We start from the raw sequence: 25,250 nt of genomic DNA, 5'->3' as shown, positions 1-25,250 counted from the left end.
GCTTCAAGTGTACCTGAGAGGAATCTGACTCAGGATTGGCCACCCTCTCAGGGCACCGACTCAGGATTGGCCAACCTCTATGGGGCACCTCCAACGGGCACAAATAACGGGCAAGCCCTATGAAAAGCACAGCGTGAGTCTAGGTGCCACCTTGAAAAAGGAGGGTGACGTCTGGCCTCTGACAGCAGGAATATTAAGAGAGGAGAAAACATACTGCCTGCTATCGTGAAATTCCAAGATAGTCACGAAAAGCAATCTCATGCACTGCACAAGCTCTTTCCCATGATGCACCTCTCCTGCACTCTGTCTATGCAAATGAGCAAGCAGAGAGTTCAGGAATAAAACACCTAAGCTCATGTCCCCAAAAAACAGCATCAGACAACTCGCAGATATTCCTCAATTTCTAATGCTTTTCTTTTAAACACACGATAAACAGCCTCACCTGTGGTAAGGCTTAAAAAAATTGAATAAACTCGTAAATGTTCCTCTCCACGGAAATCTTTAGTAAAAGGCGAAAGATTTTTTCGTTTTGAAGAGAAACCAGAGTAAGTTAGAATATGGCTCTCTGGGGGTAAGTGGCACCACATCAAAGACCCCGTCATTGCGAGGGTGAGGACCTGAGAGGTATTTTCAAAATCTAAGAAAGAGGACAAGAACCAGGCCGGTGAGGGAAGCAGGCCCAAATTTCAGAGTCTCTGCTCAAAGCACAGAAAATCAAAAAGGTGGACAGTTCCCATGCGTCTGTCTGGGAATATGCAAATTCTTTTCTGTACACACCTCAGCTCATTAGGAGGCGTTGCGGATGCTGGGCAAGGGGAACGGGAAGCGTGCATCAGGCTTTAGGTGAAGTGGCACTGTAGGACTTTTGTCCCCCAGCGATTTTACGCTTTCCACACCATCCTTCCAATCGTTAGGCTGTGAGCCACCACTGTGCTCTGCACATAGCCATGCACTTTAAGTCCCTTTTTCGCACGTACTTTCATTAAACCTGAATATAGAAGCATATATCTGTCTAGGCTAGAGGCACATGAAACAGGACTGGCGTGCCGCTTCAAGTGTACCTGAGAGGAATCTGACTCAGGATTGGCCACCCTGTCAGGGCACCGACTCAGGATTGGCCAACCTCTATGGGGCACCTCCAACGGGCACAAATAACGGGCAAGCCCTATGAAAAGCACAGCGTGAGTCTAGGTGCCACCTTGAAAAAGGAGGGTGACGTCTGGCCTCTGACAGCAGGAATATTAAGAGAGGAGAAAACATACTGCCTGCTATCATGAAATGCCAAGATAGTCACGAAAAGCAATCTCATGCACTGCACAAGCTCTTTCCCATGATGCACCTCTCCTGCACTCTGTCTATGCAAATGAGCAAGCAGAGGAGTTCAGGAATAAAACACCTAAGCTCATGTCCCCAAAAAACAGCAGCAGACAACTCGCAGATATTCCCCAATTTCTAATGCTTTTCTTTTAAACACACAATAAACAGCCTCACCTGTGGTAAGGCTTAAAAAAATTGAATAAACTCGTAAATGTTCCTCTCCACGGAAATCTTTAGTAAAAGGCGAAAGATTTTTTCGTTTTGAAGAGAAACCAGAGTAAGTTAGAATATGGCTCTCTGGGGGTAAGTGGCACCACATCAAAGACCCCGTCATTGCGAGGGTGAGGACCTGAGAGGTATTTTCAAAATCTAAGAAAGAGGACAAGAACCAGGCCGGTGAGGGAAGCAGGCCCAAATTTCAGAGTCTCTGCTCAAAGCACAGAAAATCAAAAAGGTGGACAGTTCCCATGCGTCTGTCTGGGAATATGCAAATTCTTTTCTGTACACACCTCAGCTCATTAGGAGGCGTTGCAGCTGCTGTGCAAGGGGAACGGGAAGCGTGCATCAGGCTTTAGGTGAAGTGGCACTGTAGGACTTTCGTCCCCCAGCGATTTTACGCTTTCCACACCATCCTTCCAATCGATAGGCTGTGAGCCACCACTGTGCTCTGCACATAGCCATGCACTTTAAGTCCCTTTTTCGCACGTACTTTCATTAAACCTGAATATAGAAGTATATATCTGTCTAGGCTAGAGGCACATGAAACAGGACTGGCGTGCCGCTTCAAGTGTACCTGAGAGGAATCTGACTCAGGATTGGCCACCCTCTCAGGGCACCGACTCAGGATTGGCCAACCTCTATGGGGCACCTCCAACGGGCACAAATAACGGGCAAGCCCTATGAAAAGCACAGCGTGAGTCTAGGTGCCACCTTGAAAAAGGAGGGTGACGTCTGGCCTCTGACAGCAGGAATATTAAGAGAGGAGAAAACATACTGCCTGCTATCGTGAAATTCCAAGATAGTCACGAAAAGCAATCTCATGCACTGCACAAGCTCTTTCCCATGATGCACCTCTCCTGCACTCTGTCTATGCAAATGAGCAAGCAGAGGAGTTCAGGAATAAAACACCTAAGCTCATGTCCCCAAAAAACAGCAGCAGACAACTCGCAGATATTCCCCAATTTCTAATGCTTTTCTTTTAAACACACAATAAACAGCCTCACCTGTGGTAAGGCTTAAAAAAATTGAATAAACTCGTAAATGTTCCTCTCCACGGAAATCTTTAGTAAAAGGCGAAAGATTTTTTCGTTTTGAAGAGAAACCAGAGTAAGTTAGAATATGGCTCTCTGGGGGTAAGTGGCACCACATCAAAGACCCCGTCATTGCGAGGGTGAGGACCTGAGAGGTATTTTCAAAATCTAAGAAAGAGGACAAGAACCAGGCCGGTGAGGGAAGCAGGCCCAAATTTCAGAGTCTCTGCTCAAAGCACAGAAAATCAAAAAGGTGGACAGTTCCCATGCGTCTGTCTGGGAATATGCAAATTCTTTTCTGTACACACCTCAGCTCATTAGGAGGCGTTGCGGATGCTGGGCAAGGGGAACGGGAAGCGTGCATCAGGCTTTAGGTGAAGTGGCACTGTAGGACTTTTGTCCCCCAGCGATTTTACGCTTTCCACACCATCCTTCCAATCGTTAGGCTGTGAGCCACCACTGTGCTCTGCACATAGCCATGCACTTTAAGTCCCTTTTTCGCACGTACTTTCATTAAACCTGAATATAGAAGCATATATCTGTCTAGGCTAGAGGCACATGAAACAGGACTGGCGTGCCGCTTCAAGTGTACCTGAGAGGAATCTGACTCAGGATTGGCCACCCTGTCAGGGCACCGACTCAGGATTGGCCAACCTCTATGGGGCACCTCCAACGGGCACAAATAACGGGCAAGCCCTATGAAAAGCACAGCGTGAGTCTAGGTGCCACCTTGAAAAAGGAGGGTGACGTCTGGCCTCTGACAGCAGGAATATTAAGAGAGGAGAAAACATACTGCCTGCTATCATGAAATTCCAAGATAGTCACGAAAAGCAATCTCATGCACTGCACAAGCTCTTTCCCATGATGCACCTCTCCTGCACTCTGTCTATGCAAATGAGCAAGCAGAGGAGTTCAGGAATAAAACACCTAAGCTCATGTCCCCAAAAAACAGCAGCAGACAACTCGCAGATATTCCCCAATTTCTAATGCTTTTCTTTTAAACACACAATAAACAGCCTCACCTGTGGTAAGGCTTAAAAAAATTGAATAAACTCGTAAATGTTCCTCTCCACGGAAATCTTTAGTAAAAGGCGAAAGATTTTTTCGTTTTGAAGAGAAACCAGAGTAAGTTAGAATATGGCTCTCTGGGGGTAAGTGGCACCACATCAAAGACCCCGTCATTGCGAGGGTGAGGACCTGAGAGGTATTTTCAAAATCTAAGAAAGAGGACAAGAACCAGGCCGGTGAGGGAAGCAGGCCCAAATTTCAGACTCTCTGCTCAAAGCACAGAAAATCAAAAAGGTGGACAGTTCCCATGCGTCTGTCTGGGAATATGCAAATTCTTTTCTGTACACACCTCAGCTCATTAGGAGGCGTTGCAGCTGCTGTGCAAGGGGAACGGGAAGCGTGCATCAGGCTTTAGGTGAAGTGGCACTGTAGGACTTTCGTCCCCCAGCGATTTTACGCTTTCCACACCATCCTTCCAATCGATAGGCTGTGAGCCACCACTGTGCTCTGCACATAGCCATGCACTTTAAGTCCCTTTTTCGCACGTACTTTCATTAAACCTGAATATAGAAGTATATATCTGTCTAGGCTAGAGGCACATGAAACAGGACTGGCGTGCCGCTTCAAGTGTACCTGAGAGGAATCTGACTCAGGATTGGCCACCCTCTCAGGGCACCGACTCAGGATTGGCCAACCTCTATGGGGCACCTCCAACGGGCACAAATAACGGGCAAGCCCTATGAAAAGCACAGCGTGAGTCTAGGTGCCACCTTGAAAAAGGAGGGTGACGTCTGGCCTCTGACAGCAGGAATATTAAGAGAGGAGAAAACATACTGCCTGCTATCGTGAAATTCCAAGATAGTCACGAAAAGCAATCTCATGCACTGCACAAGCTCTTTCCCATGATGCACCTCTCCTGCACTCTGTCTATGCAAATGAGCAAGCAGAGAGTTCAGGAATAAAACACCTAAGCTCATGTCCCCAAAAAACAACATCAGACAACTCGCAGATATTCCTCAATTTCTAATGCTTTTCTTTTAAACACACGATAAACAGCCTCACCTGTGGTAAGGCTTAAAAAAATTGAATAAACTCGTAAATGTTCCTCTCCACGGAAATCTTTAGTAAAAGGCGAAAGATTTTTTCGTTTTGAAAAGAAACCAGAGTAAGTTAGAATATGGCTCTCTGGGGGTAAGTGGCACCACATCAAAGACCCCGTCATTGCGAGGGTGAGGACCTGAGAGGTATTTTCAAAATCTAAGAAAGAGGACAAGAACCAGGCCGGTGAGGGAAGCAGGCCCAAATTTCAGAGTCTCTGCTCAAAGCACAGAAAATCAAAAAGGTGGACAGTTCCCATGCGTCTGTCTGTGAATATGCAAATTCTTTTCTGTACACACCTCAGCTCATTAGGAGGCGTTGCGGATGCTGGGCAAGGGGAACGGGAAGCGTGCATCAGGCTTTAGGTGAAGTGGCACTGTAGGACTTTTGTCCCCCAGCGATTTTACGCTTTCCACACCATCCTTCCAATCGTTAGGCTGTGAGCCACCACTGTGCTCTGCACATAGCCATGCACTTTAAGTCCCTTTTTCGCACGTACTTTCATTAAACCTGAATATAGAAGTATATATCTGTCTAGGCTAGAGGCACATGAAACAGGACTGGCGTGCCGCTTCAAGTGTACCTGAGAGGAATCTGACTCAGGATTGGCCACCCTCTCAGGGCACCGACTCAGGATTGGCCAACCTCTATGGGGCACCTCCAACGGGCACAAATAACGGGCAAGCCCTATGAAAAGCACAGCGTGAGTCTAGGTGCCACCTTGAAAAAGGAGGGTGACGTCTGGCCTCTGACAGCAGGAATATTAAGAGAGGAGAAAACATACTGCCTGCTATCATGAAATTCCAAGATAGTCACGAAAAGCAATCTCATGCACTGCACAAGCTCTTTCCCATGATGCACCTCTCCTGCACTCTGTATATGCAAATGAGCAAGCAGAGAGTTCAGGAATAAAACACCTAAGCTCATGTCCCCAAAAAACAGCAGCAGACAACTCGCAGATATTCCCCAATTTCTAATGCTTTTCTTTTAAACACACAATAAACAGCCTCACCTGTGGTAAGGCTTAAAAAAATTGAATAAACTCGTAAATGTTCCTCTCCACGGAAATCTTTAGTAAAAGGCGAAAGATTTTTTCGTTTTGAAGAGAAACCAGAGTAAGTTAGAATATGGCTCTCTGGGGGTAAGTGGCACCACATCAAAGACCCCGTCATTGCGAGGGTGAGGACCTGAGAGGTATTTTCAGGCTCTAAGAAAGAGGACAAGAACCAGGCCCGTGAGGGAAGCAGGCCCAAATTTCAGAGTCTCTGCTCAAAGCACAGAAAATGAAAAAGGTGGACAGTTCCCATGCGTCTGTCTGGGAATATGCAAATTCTTTTCTGTACACACCTCAGCTCATTAGGAGGCGTTGCGGCTGCTGGGCAAGGGGAACGGGAAGCGTGCATCAGGCTTTAGGTGAAGCGGCACTGTAGGACTTTTGTCCCCCAGCGATTTTACGCTTTCCACACCATCCTTCCAATCGTTAGGCTGTGAGCCACCACTGTGCTCTGCACATAGCCATGCACTTTAAGTCCCTTTTTCGCACGTACTTTCATTAAACCTGAATATAGAAGTATATATCTGTCTAGGCTAGAGGCACATGAAACAGGACTGGCGTGCCGCTTCAAGTGTACCTGAGAGGAATCTGACTCAGGATTGGCCACCCTCTCAGGGCACCGACTCAGGATTGGCCAACCTCTATGGGGCACCTCCAACGGGCACAAATAAAGGGCAAGCCCTATGAAAAGCACAGCGTGAGTCTAGGTGCCACCTTGAAAAAGGAGGGTGACGTCTGGCCTCTGACAGCAGGAATATTAAGAGAGGAGAAAACATACTGCCTGCTATCGTGAAATTCCAAGATAGTCACGAAAAGCAATCTCATGCACTGCACAAGCTCTTTCCCATGATGCACCTCTCCTGCACTCTGTCTATGCAAATGAGCAAGCAGAGAGTTCAGGAATAAAACACCTAAGCTCATGTCCCCAAAAAACAGCATCAGACAACTCGCAGATATTCCTCAATTTCTAATGCTTTTCTTTTAAACACACGATAAACAGCCTCACCTGTGGTAAGGCTTAAAAAAATTGAATAAACTCGTAAATGTTCCTCTCCACGGAAATCTTTAGTAAAAGGCGAAAGATTTTTTCGTTTTGAAGAGAAACCAGAGTAAGTTAGAATATGGCTCTCTGGGGGTAAGTGGCACCACATCAAAGACCCCGTCATTGCGAGGGTGAGGACCTGAGAGGTATTTTCAAAATCTAAGAAAGAGGACAAGAACCAGGCCGGTGAGGGAAGCAGGCCCAAATTTCAGAGTCTCTGCTCAAAGCACAGAAAATCAAAAAGGTGGACAGTTCCCATGCGTCTGTCTGGGAATATGCAAATTCTTTTCTGTACACACCTCAGCTCATTAGGAGGCGTTGCGGATGCTGGGCAAGGGGAACGGGAAGCGTGCATCAGGCTTTAGGTGAAGTGGCACTGTAGGACTTTTGTCCCCCAGCGATTTTACGCTTTCCACACCATCCTTCCAATCGTTAGGCTGTGAGCCACCACTGTGCTCTGCACATAGCCATGCACTTTAAGTCCCTTTTTCGCACGTACTTTCATTAAACCTGAATATAGAAGCATATATCTGTCTAGGCTAGAGGCACATGAAACAGGACTGGCGTGCCGCTTCAAGTGTACCTGAGAGGAATCTGACTCAGGATTGGCCACCCTGTCAGGGCACCGACTCAGGATTGGCCAACCTCTATGGGGCACCTCCAACGGGCACAAATAACGGGCAAGCCCTATGAAAAGCACAGCGTGAGTCTAGGTGCCACCTTGAAAAAGGAGGGTGACGTCTGGCCTCTGACAGCAGGAATATTAAGAGAGGAGAAAACATACTGCCTGCTATCATGAAATTCCAAGATAGTCACGAAAAGCAATCTCATGCACTGCACAAGCTCTTTCCCATGATGCACCTCTCCTGCACTCTGTCTATGCAAATGAGCAAGCAGAGGAGTTCAGGAATAAAACACCTAAGCTCATGTCCCCAAAAAACAGCAGCAGACAACTCGCAGATATTCCCCAATTTCTAATGCTTTTCTTTTAAACACACAATAAACAGCCTCACCTGTGGTAAGGCTTAAAAAAATTGAATAAACTCGTAAATGTTCCTCTCCACGGAAATCTTTAGTAAAAGGCGAAAGATTTTTTCGTTTTGAAGAGAAACCAGAGTAAGTTAGAATATGGCTCTCTGGGGGTAAGTGGCACCACATCAAAGACCCCGTCATTGCGAGGGTGAGGACCTGAGAGGTATTTTCAAAATCTAAGAAAGAGGACAAGAACCAGGCCGGTGAGGGAAGCAGGCCCAAATTTCAGAGTCTCTGCTCAAAGCACAGAAAATCAAAAAGGTGGACAGTTCCCATGCGTCTGTCTGGGAATATGCAAATTCTTTTCTGTACACACCTCAGCTCATTAGGAGGCATTGCGGCTGCTGGGCAAGGGGAACGGGAAGCGTGCATCAGGCTTTAGGTGAAGTGGCACTGTAGGACTTTTGTCCCCCAGCGATTTTACGCTTTCCACACCATCCTTCCAATCGTTAGGCTGTGAGCCACCACTGTGCTCTGCACATAGCCATGCACTTTAAGTCCCTTTTTCGCACGTACTTTCATTAAACCTGAATATAGAAGTATATATCTGTCTAGGCTAGAGGCACATGAAACAGGACTGGCGTGCCGCTTCAAGTGTACCTGAGAGGAATCTGACTCAGGATTGGCCACCCTCTCAGGGCACCGACTCAGGATTGGCCAACCTCTATGGGGCACCTCCAACGGGCACAAATAACGGGCAAGCCTTATGAAAAGCACAGCGTGAGTCTAGGTGCCACCTTGAAAAAGGAGGGTGACGTCTGGCCTCTGACAGCAGGAATATTAAGAGAGGAGAAAACATACTGCCTGCTATCGTGAAATTCCAAGATAGTCACGAAAAGCAATCTCATGCACTGCACAAGCTCTTTCCCATGATGCACCTCTCCTGCACTCTGTCTATGCAAATGAGCAAGCAGAGAGTTCAGGAATAAAACACCTAAGCTCATGTCCCCAAAAAACAGCATCAGACAACTCGCAGATATTCCTCAATTTCTAATGCTTTTCTTTTAAACACACGATAAACAGCTTCACCTGTGGTAAGGCTTAAAAAAATTGAATAAACTCGCAAATGTTCCTCTCCACGGAAATCTTTAGTAAAAGGCGAAAGATTTTTTCGTTTTGAAGAGAAACCAGAGTAAGTTAGAATATGGCTCTCTGGGGGTAAGTGGCACCACATCAAAGACCCCGTCATTGCGAGGGTGAGGACCTGAGAGGTATTTTCAAAATCTAAGAAAGAGGACAAGAACCAGGCCGGTGAGGGAAGCAGGCCCAAATTTCAGAGTCTCTGCTCAAAGCACAGAAAATCAAAAAGGTGGACAGTTCCCATGCGTCTGTCTGGGAATATGCAAATTCTTTTCTGTACACACCTCAGCTCATTAGGAGGCGTTGCGGATGCTGGGCAAGGGGAACGGGAAGCGTGCATCAGGCTTTAGGTGAAGTGGCACTGTAGGACTTTTGTCCCCCAGCGATTTTACGCTTTCCACACCATCCTTCCAATCGTTAGGCTGTGAGCCACCACTGTGCTCTGCACATAGCCATGCACTTTAAGTCCCTTTTTCGCACGTACTTTCATTAAACCTGAATATAGAAGCATATATCTGTCTAGGCTAGAGGCACATGAAACAGGACTGGCGTGCCGCTTCAAGTGTACCTGAGAGGAATCTGACTCAGGATTGGCCACGCTCTCAGGGCACCGACTCAGTATTGGCCAACCTCTAACGGGCACAAATAATGGGCAAGCCCTATGAAAAGCACAGCGTGAGTCTAGGTGCCACCTTGAAAAAGGAGGGTGACGTCTGGCCTCTGACAGCAGGAATATTAAGAGAGGAGAAAACATACTGCCTGCTATCGTGAAATTCCAAGATAGTCACGAAAAGCAATCTCATGCACTGCACAAGCTCTTTCCCATGATGCACCTCTCCTGCACTCTGTCTATGCAAATGAGCAAGCAGAGAGTTCAGGAATAAAACACCTAAGCTCATGTCCCCAAAAAACAGCATCAGACAACTCGCAGATATTCCTCAATTTCTAATGCTTTTCTTTTAAACACACGATAAACAGCCTCACCTGTGGTAAGGCTTAAAAAAATTGAATAAACTCGTAAATGTTCCTCTCCACGGAAATCTTTAGTAAAAGGCGAAAGATTTTTTCGTTTTGAAGAGAAACCAGAGTAAGTTAGAATATGGCTCTCTGGGGGTAAGTGGCACCACATCAAAGACCCCGTCATTGCGAGGGTGAGGACCTGAGAGGTATTTTCAAAATCTAAGAAAGAGGACAAGAACCAGGCCGGTGAGGGAAGCAGGCCCAAATTTCAGAGTCTCTGCTCAAAGCACAGAAAATCAAAAAGGTGGACAGTTCCCATGCGTCTGTCTGGGAATATGCAAATTCTTTTCTGTACACACCTCAGCTCATTAGGAGGCGTTGCGGATGCTGGGCAAGGGGAACGGGAAGCGTGCATCAGGCTTTAGGTGAAGTGGCACTGTAGGACTTTTGTCCCCCAGCGATTTTACGCTTTCCACACCATCCTTCCAATCAATAGGCTGTGAGCCACCACTGTGCTCTGCACATAGCCATGCACTTTAAGTCCCTTTTTCGCACGTACTTTCATTAAACCTGAATATAGAAGTATATATCTGTCTAGGCTAGAGGCACATGAAAAAGGACTGGCGTGCCGCTTCAAGTGTACCTGAGAGGAATCTGACTCAGGATTGGCCACCCTCTCAGGGCACCGACTCAGGATTGGCCAACCTCTATGGGGCACCTCTAACGGGCACAAATAACAGGCAAGCCCTATGAAAAGCACAGCGTGAGTCTAGGTGCCACCTTGAAAAAGGAGGGTGACGTCTGGCCTCTGGCAGCAGGAATATTAAGCGAGGAGAAAACATACTGCCTGCTATCGTGAAATTCCAAGATAGTCACGAAAAGCAATCTCATGCACTGCACAAGCTCTTTCCCATGATGCACCTCTCCTGCACTCTGTCTATGCAAATGAGCAAGCAGAGAGTTCAGGAATAAAACACCTAAGCTCACGTCCCCAAAAAACACGCAGATATTCCCCAATTTCTAATGCTTTTCATTTAAACACACGATAAACAGCCTCACCTGTGGTAAGGCTTAAAAAAATTGAATAAACTCGTAAATGTTCCTCTCCACGGAAATCTTTAGTAAAAGGCGAAAGATTTTTTCGTTTTGAAGAGAAACCAGAGTAAGTTAGAATATGGCTCTCTGGGGGTAAGTGGCACCACATCAAAGACCCCGTCATTGCGAGGGTGAGGACCTGAGAGGTATTTTCAGGCTCTAAGAAAGAGGACAAGAACCAGGCCGGTGAGGGAAGCAGGCCCAAATTTCAGAGTCTCTGCTCAAAGCACAGAAAATCAAAAAGGTGGACAGTTCCCATGCGTCTGTCTGGGAATATGCAAATTCTTTTCTGTACACACCTCAGCTCATTAGGAGGCGTTGCAGCTGCTGGGCAAGGGGAACGGGAAGCGTGCATCAGGCTTTAGGTGAAGTGGCACTGTAGGACTTTCGTCCCCCAGCGATTTTACGCTTTCCACACCATCCTTCCAATCGATAGGCTGTGAGCCACCACTGTGCTCTGCACATAGCCATGCACTTTAAGTCCCTTTTTCGCACGTACTTTCATTAAACCTGAATATAGAAGTATATATCTGTCTAGGCTAGAGGCACATAAAACAGGACTGGCGTGCCGCTTCAAGTGTACCTGAGAGGAATCTGACTCAGGATTGGCCACGCTCTCAGGGCACCGACTCAGTATTGGCCAACCTCTAACGGGCACAAATAATGGGCAAGCCCTATGAAAAGCACAGCGTGAGTCTAGGTGCCACCTTGAAAAAGGAGGGTGACGTCTGGCCTCTGACAGCAGGAATATTAAGAGAGGAGAAAACATACTGCCTGCTATCGTGAAATTCCAAGATAGTCACGAAAAGCAATCTCATGCACTGCACAAGCTCTTTCCCATGATGCACCTCTCCTGCACTCTGTCTATGCAAATGAGCAAGCAGAGAGTTCAGGAATAAAACACCTAAGCTCATGTCCCCAAAAAACAGCAGCAGACAACTCGCAGATATTCACCAATTTCTAATGCTTTTCTTTTAAACACACGATAAACAGCCTCACCTGTGGTAAGGCTTAAAAAAATTGAATAAACTCGTAAATGTTCCTCTCCACGGAAATCTTTAGTAAAAGGCGAAAGATTTTTTCGTTTTGAAGAGAAACCAGAGTAAGTTAGAATATGGCTCTCTGGGGGTAAGTGGCACCACATCAAAGACCCCGTCATTGCGAGGGTGAGGACCTGAGAGGTATTTTCAAAATCTAAGAAAGAGGACAAGAACCAGGCCGGTGAGGGAAGCAGGCCCAAATTTCAGAGTCTCTGCTCAAAGCACAGAAAATCAAAAAGGTGGACAGTTCCCATGCGTCTGTCTGGGAATATGCAAATTCTTTTCTGTACACACCTCAGCTCATTAGGAGGCGTTGCGGATGCTGGGCAAGGGGAACGGGAAGCGTGCATCAGGCTTTAGGTGAAGTGGCACTGTAGGACTTTTGTCCCCCAGCGATTTTACGCTTTCCACACCATCCTTCCAATCGTTAGGCTGTGAGCCACCACTGTGCTCTGCACATAGCCATGCACTTTAAGTCCCTTTTTCGCACGTACTTTCATTAAACCTGAATATAGAAGCATATATCTGTCTAGGCTAGAGGCACATGAAACAGGACTGGCGTGCTGCTTCAAGTGTACCTGAGAGGAATCTGACTCAGGATTGGCCACCCTCTCAGGGCACCGACTCAGGATTGGCCAACCTCTATGGGGCACCTCCAACGGGCACAAATAACGGGCAAGCCCTATGAAAAGCACAGCGTGAGTCTAGGTGCCACCTTGAAAAAGGAGGGTGACGTCTGGCCTCTGACAGCAGGAATATTAAGAGAGGAGAAAACATACTGCCTGCTATCATGAAATTCCAAGATAGTCACGAAAAGCAATCTCATGCACTGCACAAACTCTTTCCCATGATGCACCTCTCCTGCACTCTGTCTATGCAAATGAGCAAGCAGAGGAGTTCAGGAATAAAACACCTAAGCTCATGTCCCCAAAAAACAGCAGCAGACAACTCGCAGATATTCCCCAATTTCTAATGCTTTTCTTTTAAACACACAATAAACAGCCTCACCTGTGGTAAGGCTTAAAAAAATTGAATAAACTCGTAAATGTTCCTCTCCACGGAAATCTTTAGTAAAAGGCGAAAGATTTTTTCGTTTTGAAGAGAAACCAGAGTAAGTTAGAATATGGCTCTCTGGGGGTAAGTGGCACCACATCAAAGACCCCGTCATTGCGAGGGTGAGGACCTGAGAGGTATTTTCAAAATCTAAGAAAGAGGACAAGAACCAGGCCGGTGAGGGAAGCAGGCCCAAATTTCAGAGTCTCTGCTCAAAGCACAGAAAATCAAAAAGGTGGACAGTTCCCATGCGTCTGTCTGGGAATATGCAAATTCTTTTCTGTACACACCTCAGCTCATTAGGAGGCATTGCGGCTGCTGGGCAAGGGGAACGGGAAGCGTGCATCAGGCTTTAGGTGAAGTGGCACTGTAGGACTTTTGTCCCCCAGCGATTTTACGCTTTCCACACCATCCTTCCAATCGTTAGGCTGTGAGCCACCACTGTGCTCTGCACATAGCCATGCACTTTAAGTCCCTTTTTCGCACGTACTTTCATTAAACCTGAATATAGAAGTATATATCTGTCTAGGCTAGAAGCACATGAAACAGGACTGGCGTGCCGCTTCAAGTGTACTTGAGAGGAATCTGACTCAGGATTGGCCACCCTCTCAGGGCACCGACTCAGGATTGGCCAACCTCTAACGGGCACAAATAACGGGCAAGCCCTATGAAAAGCACAGCGTGAGTCTAGGTGCCACCTTGAAAAAGGAGGGTGACGTCTGGCCTCTGACAGCAGGAATATTAAGAGAGGAGAAAACATACTGCCTGCTATCGTGAAATTCCAAGATAGTCACGAAAAGCAATCTCATGCACTGCACAAGCTCTTTCCCATGATGCACCTCTCCTGCACTCTGTCTATGCAAATGAGCAAGCAGAGAGTTCAGGAATAAAACACCTAAGCTCATGTCCCCAAAAAACAGCATCAGACAACTCGCAGATATTCCTCAATTTCTAATGCTTTTCTTTTAAACACACGATAAACAGCTTCACCTGTGGTAAGGCTTAAAAAAATTGAATAAACTCGCAAATGTTCCTCTCCACGGAAATCTTTAGTAAAAGGCGAAAGATTTTTTCGTTTTGAAGAGAAACCAGAGTAAGTTAGAATATGGCTCTCTGGGGGTAAGTGGCACCACATCAAAGACCCCGTCATTGCGAGGGTGAGGACCTGAGAGGTATTTTCAAAATCTAAGAAAGAGGACAAGAACCAGGCCGGTGAGGGAAGCAGGCCCAAATTTCAGAGTCTCTGCTCAAAGCACAGAAAATCAAAAAGGTGGACAGTTCCCATGCGTCTGTCTGGGAATATGCAAATTCTTTTCTGTACACACCTCAGCTCATTAGGAGGCGTTGCGGATGCTGGGCAAGGGGAACGGGAAGCGTGCATCAGGCTTTAGGTGAAGTGGCACTGTAGGACTTTTGTCCCCCAGCGATTTTACGCTTTCCACACCATCCTTCCAATCGTTAGGCTGTGAGCCACCACTGTGCTCTGCACATAGCCATGCACTTTAAGTCCCTTTTTCGCACGTACTTTCATTAAACCTGAATATAGAAGCATATATCTGTCTAGGCTAGAGGCACATGAAACAGGACTGGCGTGCCGCTTCAAGTGTACCTGAGAGGAATCTGACTCAGGATTGGCCACCCTCTCAGGGCACCGACTCAGGATTGGCCAACCTCTATGGGGCACCTCCAACGGGCACAAATAACGGGCAAGCCCTATGAAAAGCACAGCGTGAGTCTAGGTGCCACCTTGAAAAAGGAGGGTGACGTCTGGCCTCTGACAGCAGGAATATTAAGAGAGGAGAAAACATACTGCCTGCTATCATGAAATTCCAAGATAGTCACGAAAAGCAATCTCATGCACTGCACAAGCTCTTTCCCATGATGCACCTCTCCTGCACTCTGTCTATGCAAATGAGCAAGCAGAGAGTTCAGGAATAAAACACCTAAGCTCATGTCCCCAAAAAACAGCATCAGACAACTCGCAGATATTCCTCAATTTCTAATGCTTTTCTTTTAAACACACGATAAACAGCCTCACCTGTGGTAAGGCTTAAAAAAATTGAATAAACTCGTAAATGTTCCTCTCCACGGAAATCTTTAGTAAAAGGCGAAAGATTTTTTCGTTTTGAAGAGAAACCAGAGTAAGTTAGAATATGGCTCTCTGGGGGTAAGTGGCACCACATCAAAGACCCCGTCATTGCGAGGGTGAGGACCTGAGAGGTATTTTCAAAATCTAAGAAAGAGGACAAGAACCAGGCCGGTGAGGGAAGCAGGCCCAAATTTCAGAGTCTCTGCTCAAAGCACAGAAAATCAAAAAGGTGGACAGTTCCCATGCGTCTGTCTGGGAATATGCAAATTCTTTTCTGTACACACCTCAGCTCATTAGGAGGCGTTGCGGATGCTGGGCAAGGGGAACGGGAAGCGTGCATCAGGCTTTAGGTGAAGTGGCACTGTAGGACTTTTGTCCCCCAGCGATTTTACGCTTTCCACACCATCCTTCCAATCAATAGGCTGTGAGCCACCACTGTGCTCTGCACATAGCCATGCACTTTAAGTCCCTTTTTCGCACGTACTTTCATTAAACCTGAATATAGAAGTATATATCTGTCTAGGCTAGAGGCACATGAAAAAGGACTGGCGTGCCGCTTCAAGTGTACCTGAGAGGAATCTGACTCAGGATTGGCCACCCTCTCAGGGCACCGACTCAGGATTGGCCAACCTCTATGGGGCACCTCTAACGGGCACAAATAACAGGCAAGCCCTATGAAAAGCACAGCGTGAGTCTAGGTGCCACCTTGAAAAAGGAGGGTGACGTCTGGCCTCTGGCAGCAGGAATATTAAGCGAGGAGAAAACATACTGCCTGCTATCGTGAAATTCCAAGATAGTCACGAAAAGCAATCTCATGCACTGCACAAGCTCTTTCCCATGATGCACCTCTCCTGCACTCTGTCTATGCAAATGAGCAAGCAGAGAGTTCAGGAATAAAACACCTAAGCTCACGTCCCCAAAAAACACGCAGATATTCCCCAATTTCTAATGCTTTTCATTTAAACACACGATAAACAGCCTCACCTGTGGTAAGGCTTAAAAAAATTGAATAAACTCGTAAATGTTCCTCTCCACGGAAATCTTTAGTAAAAGGCGAAAGATTTTTTCGTTTTGAAGAGAAACCAGAGTAAGTTAGAATATGGCTCTCTGGGGGTAAGTGGCACCACATCAAAGACCCCGTCATTGCGAGGGTGAGGACCTGAGAGGTATTTTCAGGCTCTAAGAAAGAGGACAAGAACCAGGCCGGTGAGGGAAGCAGGCCCAAATTTCAGAGTCTCTGCTCAAAGCACAGAAAATCAAAAAGGTGGACAGTTCCCATGCGTCTGTCTGGGAATATGCAAATTCTTTTCTGTACACACCTCAGCTCATTAGGAGGCGTTGCAGCTGCTGGGCAAGGGGAACGGGAAGCGTGCATCAGGCTTTAGGTGAAGTGGCACTGTAGGACTTTCGTCCCCCAGCGATTTTACGCTTTCCACACCATCCTTCCAATCGATAGGCTGTGAGCCACCACTGTGCTCTGCACATAGCCATGCACTTTAAGTCCCTTTTTCGCACGTACTTTCATTAAACCTGAATATAGAAGTATATATCTGTCTAGGCTAGAGGCACATAAAACAGGACTGGCGTGCCGCTTCAAGTGTACCTGAGAGGAATCTGACTCAGGATTGGCCACCCTCTCAGGGCACCGACTCAGTATTGGCCAACCTCTAACGGGCACAAATAATGGGCAAGCCCTATGAAAAGCACAGCGTGAGTCTAGGTGCCACCTTGAAAAAGGAGGGTGACGTCTGGCCTCTGACAGCAGGAATATTAAGAGAGGAGAAAACATACTGCCTGCTATCGTGAAATTCCAAGATAGTCACGAAAAGCAATCTCATGCACTGCACAAGCTCTTTCCCATGATGCACCTCTCCTGCACTCTGTCTATGCAAATGAGCAAGCAGAGAGTTCAGGAATAAAACACCTAAGCTCATGTCCCCAAAAAACAGCAGCAGACAACTCGCAGATATTCACCAATTTCTAATGCTTTTCTTTTAAACACACGATAAACAGCCTCACCTGTGGTAAGGCTTAAAAAAATTGAATAAACTCGTAAATGTTCCTCTCCACGGAAATCTTTAGTAAAAGGCGAAAGATTTTTTCGTTTTGAAGAGAAACCAGAGTAAGTTAGAAAATGGCTCTCTGGGGGTAAGTGGCACCACATCAAAGACCCCGTCATTGCGAGGGTGAGGACCTGAGAGGTATTTTCAGGCTCTAAGAAAGAGGACAAGAACCAGGCCGGTGAGGGAAGCAGGCCCAAATTTCAGAGTCTCTGCTCAAAGCACAGAAAATCAAAAAGGTGGACAGTTCCCATGCGTCTGTCTGGGAATATGCAAATTCTTTTCTGTACACACCTCAGCTCATTAGGAGGCGTTGCGGCTGCTGGTCAAGGGGAACGGGAAGCGTGCATCAGGCTTTAGGTGAAGTGGCACTGTAGGACTTTTGTCCCCCAGCGATTTTACGCTTTCCACACCATCCTTCCAATCGATAGGCTGTGAGCCACCACTGTGCTCTGCACATAGCCATGCACTTTAAGTCCCTTTTTCGCACGTACTTTCATTAAACCTGAATATAGAAGTATATATCTGTCTAGGCTAGAGGCACATGAAACAGGACTGGCGTGCTGCTTCAAGTGTACCTGAGAGGAATCTGACTCAGGATTGGCCACCCTCTCAGGGCACCGACTCAGGATTGGCCAACCTCTATGGGGCACCTCCAACGGGCACAAATAACGGGCAAGCCCTATGAAAAGCACAGCGTGAGTCTAGGTGCCACCTTGAAAAAGGAGGGTGACGTCTGGCCTCTGACAGCAGGAATATTAAGAGAGGAGAAAACATACTGCCTGCTATCGTGAAATTCCAAGATAGTCACGAAAAGCAATCTCATGCACTGCACAAGCTCTTTCCCATGATGCACCTCTCCTGCACTCTGTCTATGCAAAGGAGCAAGCAGAGAGTTCAGGAATAAAACACCTAAGCTCATGTCCCCAAAAAACTCGCAGATATTCCCCAATTTCTAATGCTTTTCTTTTAAACACACGATAAACAGCCTCACCTGTGGTAAGGCTTAAAAAAATTGAATAAACTCGTAAATGTTCTTCTCAACGGAAATCTTTAGTAAAAGGCGAAAGATTTTTTTGTTTTGAAGAGAAACCAGAGTAAGTTAGAATATGGCTCTCTGGGGGTAAGTGGCACCACATCAAAGACCCCGTCATTGCGAGGGTGAGGACCTGAGAGGTATTTTCAGGCTCTAAGAAAGAGGACAAGAACCAGGCCGGTGAGGGAAGCAGGCCCAAATTTCAGAGTCTCTGCTCAAAGCACAGAAAATCAAAAAGGTGGACAGTTCCCATGCGTCTGTCTGGGAATATGCAAATTCTTTTCTGTACACACCTCAGCTCATTAGGAGGCGTTGCAGCTGCTGGGCAAGGGGAACGGGAAGCGTGCATCAGGCTTTAGGTGAAGTGGCACTGTAGGACTTTCGTCCCCCAGCGATTTTACGCTTTCCACACCATCCTTCCAATCGATAGGCTGTGAGCCACCACTGTGCTCTGCACATAGCCATGCACTTTAAGTCCCTTTTTCGCACGTACTTTCATTAAACCTGAATATAGAAGTATATATCTGTCTAGGCTAGAGGCACATAAAACAGGACTGGCGTGCCGCTTCAAGTGTACCTGAGAGGAATCTGACTCAGGATTGGCCACCCTCTCAGGGCACCGACTCAGGATTGGCCAACCTCTAACGGGCACAAATAATGGGCAAGCCCTATGAAAAGCACAGTGTGAGTCTAGGTGCCACCTTGAAAAAGGAGGGTGACGTCTGGCCTCTGACAGCAGGAATATTAAGAGAGGAGAAAACATACTGCCTGCTATCGTGAAATTCCAAGATAGTCACGAAAAGCAATCTCATGCACTGCACAAGCTCTTTCCCATGATGCACCTCTCCTGCACTCTGTCTATGCAAATGAGCAAGCAGAGAGTTCAGGAATAAAACACCTAAGCTCATGTCCCCAAAAAACTGCAGCAGACAACTTGCAGATATTCACCAATTCATAATGCTTTTCTTTTAAACACACGATAAACAGCCTCACCCGTGGTAAGGCTTAAAAAAATTGAATAAACTCGTAAATGTTCCTCTCCACAGAAATCTTTAGTAAAAGGCGAAAGATTTTTTCGTTTTGAAGAGAAACCAGAGTAAGTTAGAATATGGCTCTCTGGGGGTAAGTGGCACCACATCAAAGACCCCGTCATTGCGAGGGTGAGGACCTGAGAGGTATTTTCAAAATCTAAGAAAGAGGACAAGAACCAGGCCGGTGAGGGAAGCAGGCCCAAATTTCAAAGTCTCTGCTCAAAGCACAGAAAATCAAAAAGGTGGACAGTTCCCATGCGTCTGTCTGGGAATATGCAAATTCTTTTCTGTACACACCTCAGCTCATTAGGAGGTGTTGCGGCTGCTGGGCAAGGGGAACGGGAAGCGTGCATCAGGCTTTAGGTGAAGTGGCACTGTAGGACTTTTGTCCCCCAGCGATTTTACGCTTTCCACACCATCCTTCCAATCGTTAGGCTGTGAGCCACCACTGTGCTCTGCACATAGCCATGCACTTTAAGTCCCTTTTTCACACGTACTTTCATTAAACCTGAATATAGAAGTATATATCTGTCTAGGCTAGAAACACATGAAACAGGACTGGCGTGCCGCTTCAATTGTACTTGAGAGGAATCTGACTCAGGATTGGCCACCCTCTCAGGGCACCGACTCAGGATTGGCCAACCTCTAACGGGCACAAATAACGGGCAAGCCCTATGAAAAGCACAGCGTGAGTCTAGGTGCCACCTTGAAAAAGGAGGGTGACGTCTGGCCTCTGACAGCAGGAATATTAAGAGAGGAGAAAACATACTGCCTGCTATCGTGAAATTCCAAGATAGTCACGAAAAGCAATCTCATGCACTGCACAAGCTCTTTCCCATGATGCACCTCTCCTGCACTCTGTCTATGCAAATGAGCAAGCAGAGAGTTCAGGAATAAAACACCTAAGCTCATGTCCCCAAAAAACAGCAGCAGACAACTCGCAGATATTCCCCAATTTCTAATGCTTTTCTTTTAAACACACGATAAACAGCCTCACCTGTGGTAAGGCTTAAAAAAATTGAATAAACTCGTAAATGGTCCTCTCCACGGAAATCTTTAGTAAAAGGCAAAAGATTTTTTCGTTTTGAAGAGAAACCAGAGTAAGTTAGAAAATGGCCCTCTGGGGGTAAGTGGCACCACATCAAAGACCCCGTCATTGCGAGGGTGAGGACCTGAGAGGTATTTTCAGGCTCTAAGAAAGAGGACAAGAACCAGGCCGGTGAGGGAAGCAGGCCCAAATTTCAGAGTCTCTGCTCAAAGCACAGAAAATCAAAAAGGTGGACAGTTCCCATGCGTCTGTCTGGGAATATGCAAATTCTTTTCTGTACACACCTCAGCTCATTAGGAGGCGTTGCGGCTGCTGGGCAAGGGGAACGGGAAGCGTGCATCAGGCTTTAGGTGAAGTGGCACTGTAGGACTTTTGTCCCCCAGCGATTTTACGCTTTCCACACCATCCTTCCAATCGATAGGCTGTGAGCCACCACTGTGCTCTGCACATAGCCATGCACTTTAAGTCCCTTTTTCGCACGTACTTCCATTAAACCTGAATATAGAAGTATATATCTGTCTAGGCTAGAGGCACATAAAACAGGACTGGCGTGCCGCTTCAAGTGTACCTGAGAGGAATCTGACTCAGGATTGGCAACCCTCTCAGGGCACCGACTCAGGATTGGCCAACCTCTAACGGGCACAAATAACGGGCAAGCTCTATGAAAAGCACAGCGTGAGTCTAGGTGCCACCTTGAAAAAGGAGGGTGACGTCTGGCCTCTGACAGCAGGAATATTAAGAGAGGAGAAAACATACTGCCTGCTATCGTGAAATTCCAAGATAGTCACGAAAAGCAATCTCATGCACTGCACAAGCTCTTTCCCATGATGCACCTCTCCTGCACTCTGTCTATGCAAATGAGCAAGCAGAGAGTTCAGGAATAAAACACCTAAGCTCATGTCCCCAAAAAACAGCAGCAGACAACTCGCAGATATTCCCCAATTTCTAATGCTTTTCTTTTAAACACACGATAAACAGCCTCACCTGTGGTAAGGCTTAAAAAAATTGAATAAACTCGTAAATGTTCCTCTCCACAGAAATCTTTAGTAAAAGGCGAAAGATTTTTTCGTTTTGAAGAGAAACCAAAGTAAGTTAGAATATGGCGCTCTGGGGGTAAGTGGCACCACATCAAAGACCCCGTCATTGCGAGGGTGAGGACCTGAGAGGTATTTTCAAAATCTAAGAAAGAGGACAAGAACCAGGCCGGTGAGGGAAGCAGGCCCAAATTTCAGAGTCTCTGCTCAAAGCACAGAAAATCAAAAAGGTGGACAGTTCCCATGCGTCTGTCTGGGAATATGCAAATTCTTTTCTGTACACACCTCAGCTCATTAGGAGGTGTTGCGGCTGCTGGGCAAGGGGAACGGGAAGCGTGCATCAGGCTTTAGGTGAAGTGGCACTGTAGGACTTTTGTCCCCCAGCGATTTTACGCTTTCCACACCATCCTTCCAATCGTTAGGCTGTGAGCCACTACTGTGCTCTGCACATAGCCATGCACTTTAAGTCCCTTTTTCGCACGTACTTTCATTAAACCTGAATATAGAAGTATATATCTGTCTAGGCTAGAAGCACATGAAACAGGACTGGCGTGCCGCTTCAAGTGTACTTGAGAGGAATCTGACTCAGGATTGGCCACCCTCTCAGGGCACCGACTCAGGATTGGCCAACCTCTAACGGGCACAAATAACGGGCAAGCCCTATGAAAAGCACAGCGTGAGTCTAGGTGCCACCTTGAAAAAGGAGGGTGACGTCTGGCCTCTGACAGCAGGAATATTAAGAGAGGAGAAAACATACTGCCTGCTATCGTGAAATTCCAAGATAGTCACGAAAAGCAATCTCATGCACTGCACAAGCTCTTTCCCATGATGCACCTCTCCTGCACTCTGTCTATGCAAATGAGCAAGCAGAGAGTTCAGGAATAAAACACCTAAGCTCATGTCCCCAAAAAACAGCAGCAGACAACTCGCAGATATTCCCCAATTTCTAATGCTTTTCTTTTAAACACACGATAAACAGCCTCACCTGTGATAAGGCTTAAAAAAATTGAATAAACTCGTAAATGGTCCTCTCCACGGAAATCTTTAGTAAAAGGCGAAAGATTTTTTCGTTTTGAAGAGAAACCAGAGTAAGTTAGAAAACGGCTCTCTGGGGGTAAGTGGCACCACATCAAAGACCCCGTCATTGCGAGGGTGAGGACCTGAGAGGTATTTTCAGGCTCTAAGAAAGAGGACAAGAACCAGGCCGGTGAGGGAAGCAGGCCCAAATTTCAGAGTCTCTGCTCAAAGCACAGAAAATCAAAAAGGTGGACAGTTCCCATGCGTCTGTCTGGGAATATGCAAATTCTTTTCTGTACACACCTCAGCTCATTAGGAGGCGTTGCGGCTGCTGGGCAAGGGGAACGGGAAGCGTGCATCAGGCTTTAGGTGAAGTGGCACTGTAGGACTTTTGTCCCCCAGCGATTTTACGCTTTCCACACCATCCTTCCAATCGATAGGCTGTGAGCCACCACTGTGCTCTGCACATAGCCATGCACTTTAAGTCCCTTTTTCGCACGTACTTTAATTAAACCTGAATATAGAAGTATATATCTGTCTAGGCTAGAGGCACATGAAAAAGGACTGGCGTGCTGCTTCAAGTGTACCTGAGAGGAATCTGACTCAGGATTGGCCACCCTCTCAGGGCACCGACTCAGGATTGGCCAACCTCTAACGGGCACAAATAATGGGCAAGCCCTATGAAAAGCACAGCGTGAGTCTAGGTGCCACCATGAAAAAGGAGGGTGACGTCTGGCCTCTGACAGCAGGAATATTAAGAGAGGAGAAAACATACTGCCTGCTATCGTGAAATTCCAAGATAGTCACGAAAAGCAATCTCATGCACTGCACAAGCTCTTTCCCATGATGCACCTCTCCTGCACTCTGTCTATGCAAATGAGCAAGCAGAGAGTTCAGGAATAAAACACCTAAGCTCATGTCCCCAATAAAAAAGCAGCAGACAACTCGCAGATATTCACCAATTTCTAATGCTTTTCTTTAAACACACGATAAACAGCCTCACCTGTGATAAGGCTTAAAAAAATTGAATAAACTCGTAAATGTTCCTCTCCACGAAAATCTTTAGTAAAAGGCGAAAGATTTTTTCGTTTTGAAGAGAAACCAGAGTAAGTTAGAATATGGCTCTCTGGGGGTAAGTGGCACCACATCAAAGACCCCGTCATTGTGAGGGTGAGGACCTGAGAGGTATTTTCAAAATCTAAGAAAGAGGACAAGAACCAGGCCGGTGAGGGAAGCAGGCCCAAATTTCAGAGTCTCTGCTCAAAGCACAGAAAATCAAAAAGGTGGACAGTTCCCATGCGTCTGTCTGGGAATATGCAAATTCTTTTCTGTACACACCTCAGCTCATTAGGAGGTGTTGCGGCTGCTGGGCAAGGGGAATGGGAAGCGTGCATCAGGCTTTAGGTGAAGTGGCACTGTAGGACTTTTGTCCCCCAGCGATTTTACGCTTTCCACACCATCCTTCCAATCGTTAGGCTGTGAGCCACCACTGTGCTCTGCACATAGCCATGCACTTCAAGTCCCTTTTTCGCACGTACTTTCATTAAACCTGAATATAGAAGTATATATCTGTCTAGGCTAGAGGCACATGAAACAGGACTGGCGTGCCGCTTCAAGTGTACCTGAGAGGAATCTGACTCAGGATTGGCCACCCTCTCAGGGCACCGACTCAGGATTGGCCAACCTCTAACGGGCACAAATAACGGGCAAGCCCTATGAAAAGCACAGCGTGAGTCTAGGTGCCACCTTGAAAAAGGAGGGTGACGTCTGGCCTCTGACAGCAGGAATATTAAGAGAGGAGAAAACATACTGCCTGCTATCGTGAAATTCCAAGATAGTCACAAAAAGCAATCTCATGCACTGCACAAGCTCTTTCCCATGATGCACCTCTCCTGCACTCTGTCTATGCAAATGAGCAAGCAGAGAGTTCAGGAATAAAACACCTAAGCTCATGTCCCCAAAAAACAGCATCAGACAACTCGCAGATATTCCTCAATTTCTAATGCTTTTCTTTTAAACACACGATAAACAGCCTCACCTGTGGTAAGGCTTAAAAAAATTGAATAAACTCGTAAATGTTCCTCTCCACGGAAATCTTTAGTAAAAGGCGAAAGATTTTTTCGTTTTGAAGAGAAACCAGAGTAAGTTAGAATATGGCTCTCTGGGGGTAAGTGGCACCACATCAAAGACCCCGTCATTGCGAGGGTGAGGACCTGAGAGGTATTTTCAAAATCTAAGAAAGAGGACAAGAACCAGGCCGGTGAGGGAAGCAGGCCCAAATTTCAGAGTCTCTGCTCAAAGCACAGAAAATCAAAAAGGTGGACAGTTCCCATGCGTCTGTCTGGGAATATGCAAATTCTTTTCTGTACACACCTCAGCTCATTAGGAGGCGTTGCGGATGCTGGGCAAGGGGAACGGGAAGCGTGCATCAGGCTTTAGGTGAAGTGGCACTGTAGGACTTTTGTCCCCTAGCGATTTTACGCTTTCCACACCATCCTTCCAATCGTTAGGCTGTGAGCCACCACTGTGCTCTGCACATAGCCATGCACTTTAAGTCCCTTTTTCACACGTACTTTCATTAAACCTGAATATAGAAGCATATATCTGTCTAGGCTAGAGGCACATAAAACAGGACTGGCGTGCCGCTTCAAGTGTACCTGAGAGGAATCTGACTCAGGATTGGCCACCCTCTCAGGGCACCGACTCAGGATTGGCCAACCTCTAACGGGCACAAATAATGGGCAAGCCCTATGAAAAGCACAGTGTGAGTCTAGGTGCCACCTTGAAAAAGGAGGGTGACGTCTGGCCTCTGACAGCAGGAATATTAAGAGAGGAGAAAACATACTGCCTGCTATCGTGAAATTCCAAGATAGTCACGAAAAGCAATCTCATGCACTGCACAAGCT

General features: G+C 46.7%; 24 non-coding genes across 24 annotated transcripts; all 24 read right to left on the bottom strand.

The window, feature by feature from the left end:
- Positions 1 to 434: 434 nt before the first annotated feature.
- LOC144799994 (U5 spliceosomal RNA) lies at positions 435 to 549 on the bottom strand. The gene has a single exon (XR_013603917.1). It is a non-coding gene; the product is annotated as a U5 spliceosomal RNA (small nuclear RNA).
- A 934-nt stretch (positions 550 to 1,483) lies between these two features.
- LOC144799993 (U5 spliceosomal RNA) lies at positions 1,484 to 1,598 on the bottom strand. The gene has a single exon (XR_013603916.1). It is a non-coding gene; the product is annotated as a U5 spliceosomal RNA (small nuclear RNA).
- Positions 1,599 to 2,532: 934 nt separating this feature from the next.
- LOC144799992 (U5 spliceosomal RNA) lies at positions 2,533 to 2,647 on the bottom strand. The gene has a single exon (XR_013603915.1). It is a non-coding gene; the product is annotated as a U5 spliceosomal RNA (small nuclear RNA).
- A 934-nt stretch (positions 2,648 to 3,581) lies between these two features.
- LOC144799991 (U5 spliceosomal RNA) lies at positions 3,582 to 3,696 on the bottom strand. Its single transcript, XR_013603914.1, has one exon. It is a non-coding gene; the product is annotated as a U5 spliceosomal RNA (small nuclear RNA).
- Positions 3,697 to 4,629: 933 nt separating this feature from the next.
- LOC144800433 (U5 spliceosomal RNA) lies at positions 4,630 to 4,744 on the bottom strand. The gene has a single exon (XR_013604336.1). It is a non-coding gene; the product is annotated as a U5 spliceosomal RNA (small nuclear RNA).
- A 933-nt stretch (positions 4,745 to 5,677) lies between these two features.
- On the bottom strand, positions 5,678 to 5,792 carry LOC144801686 (U5 spliceosomal RNA). The gene has a single exon (XR_013605489.1). It is a non-coding gene; the product is annotated as a U5 spliceosomal RNA (small nuclear RNA).
- A 933-nt stretch (positions 5,793 to 6,725) lies between these two features.
- Positions 6,726 to 6,840, bottom strand: LOC144801685 (U5 spliceosomal RNA). The gene has a single exon (XR_013605488.1). It is a non-coding gene; the product is annotated as a U5 spliceosomal RNA (small nuclear RNA).
- A 934-nt stretch (positions 6,841 to 7,774) lies between these two features.
- LOC144801684 (U5 spliceosomal RNA) lies at positions 7,775 to 7,889 on the bottom strand. The gene has a single exon (XR_013605487.1). It is a non-coding gene; the product is annotated as a U5 spliceosomal RNA (small nuclear RNA).
- A 933-nt stretch (positions 7,890 to 8,822) lies between these two features.
- LOC144800760 (U5 spliceosomal RNA) lies at positions 8,823 to 8,937 on the bottom strand. Its single transcript, XR_013604646.1, has one exon. It is a non-coding gene; the product is annotated as a U5 spliceosomal RNA (small nuclear RNA).
- A 920-nt stretch (positions 8,938 to 9,857) lies between these two features.
- On the bottom strand, positions 9,858 to 9,972 carry LOC144801683 (U5 spliceosomal RNA). The gene has a single exon (XR_013605486.1). It is a non-coding gene; the product is annotated as a U5 spliceosomal RNA (small nuclear RNA).
- A 920-nt stretch (positions 9,973 to 10,892) lies between these two features.
- LOC144801682 (U5 spliceosomal RNA) lies at positions 10,893 to 11,007 on the bottom strand. Its single transcript, XR_013605485.1, has one exon. It is a non-coding gene; the product is annotated as a U5 spliceosomal RNA (small nuclear RNA).
- A 920-nt stretch (positions 11,008 to 11,927) lies between these two features.
- LOC144801680 (U5 spliceosomal RNA) lies at positions 11,928 to 12,042 on the bottom strand. Its single transcript, XR_013605483.1, has one exon. It is a non-coding gene; the product is annotated as a U5 spliceosomal RNA (small nuclear RNA).
- Positions 12,043 to 12,976: 934 nt separating this feature from the next.
- LOC144801679 (U5 spliceosomal RNA) lies at positions 12,977 to 13,091 on the bottom strand. Its single transcript, XR_013605482.1, has one exon. It is a non-coding gene; the product is annotated as a U5 spliceosomal RNA (small nuclear RNA).
- A 920-nt stretch (positions 13,092 to 14,011) lies between these two features.
- Positions 14,012 to 14,126, bottom strand: LOC144800758 (U5 spliceosomal RNA). The gene has a single exon (XR_013604644.1). It is a non-coding gene; the product is annotated as a U5 spliceosomal RNA (small nuclear RNA).
- A 933-nt stretch (positions 14,127 to 15,059) lies between these two features.
- LOC144801678 (U5 spliceosomal RNA) lies at positions 15,060 to 15,174 on the bottom strand. Its single transcript, XR_013605481.1, has one exon. It is a non-coding gene; the product is annotated as a U5 spliceosomal RNA (small nuclear RNA).
- Positions 15,175 to 16,094: 920 nt separating this feature from the next.
- LOC144801677 (U5 spliceosomal RNA) lies at positions 16,095 to 16,209 on the bottom strand. Its single transcript, XR_013605480.1, has one exon. It is a non-coding gene; the product is annotated as a U5 spliceosomal RNA (small nuclear RNA).
- A 920-nt stretch (positions 16,210 to 17,129) lies between these two features.
- Positions 17,130 to 17,244, bottom strand: LOC144801676 (U5 spliceosomal RNA). Its single transcript, XR_013605479.1, has one exon. It is a non-coding gene; the product is annotated as a U5 spliceosomal RNA (small nuclear RNA).
- Positions 17,245 to 18,164: 920 nt separating this feature from the next.
- Positions 18,165 to 18,279, bottom strand: LOC144801048 (U5 spliceosomal RNA). Its single transcript, XR_013604924.1, has one exon. It is a non-coding gene; the product is annotated as a U5 spliceosomal RNA (small nuclear RNA).
- Positions 18,280 to 19,199: 920 nt separating this feature from the next.
- On the bottom strand, positions 19,200 to 19,314 carry LOC144800675 (U5 spliceosomal RNA). Its single transcript, XR_013604564.1, has one exon. It is a non-coding gene; the product is annotated as a U5 spliceosomal RNA (small nuclear RNA).
- Positions 19,315 to 20,234: 920 nt separating this feature from the next.
- LOC144800655 (U5 spliceosomal RNA) lies at positions 20,235 to 20,349 on the bottom strand. The gene has a single exon (XR_013604545.1). It is a non-coding gene; the product is annotated as a U5 spliceosomal RNA (small nuclear RNA).
- Positions 20,350 to 21,269: 920 nt separating this feature from the next.
- Positions 21,270 to 21,384, bottom strand: LOC144800842 (U5 spliceosomal RNA). The gene has a single exon (XR_013604725.1). It is a non-coding gene; the product is annotated as a U5 spliceosomal RNA (small nuclear RNA).
- Positions 21,385 to 22,304: 920 nt separating this feature from the next.
- On the bottom strand, positions 22,305 to 22,419 carry LOC144800539 (U5 spliceosomal RNA). Its single transcript, XR_013604434.1, has one exon. It is a non-coding gene; the product is annotated as a U5 spliceosomal RNA (small nuclear RNA).
- Positions 22,420 to 23,339: 920 nt separating this feature from the next.
- Positions 23,340 to 23,454, bottom strand: LOC144800661 (U5 spliceosomal RNA). Its single transcript, XR_013604551.1, has one exon. It is a non-coding gene; the product is annotated as a U5 spliceosomal RNA (small nuclear RNA).
- A 920-nt stretch (positions 23,455 to 24,374) lies between these two features.
- On the bottom strand, positions 24,375 to 24,489 carry LOC144801675 (U5 spliceosomal RNA). The gene has a single exon (XR_013605478.1). It is a non-coding gene; the product is annotated as a U5 spliceosomal RNA (small nuclear RNA).
- Positions 24,490 to 25,250: the final 761 nt, after the last annotated feature.

The sequence above is a fragment of the Lissotriton helveticus genome, chromosome 12, assembly GCF_964261635.1.
Source record: "Lissotriton helveticus chromosome 12, aLisHel1.1, whole genome shotgun sequence".
In the NCBI taxonomy this organism is placed as follows: Eukaryota; Metazoa; Chordata; class Amphibia; order Caudata; family Salamandridae; genus Lissotriton; species Lissotriton helveticus.
This window is presented reverse-complemented; position numbering and strand designations above follow the sequence as displayed.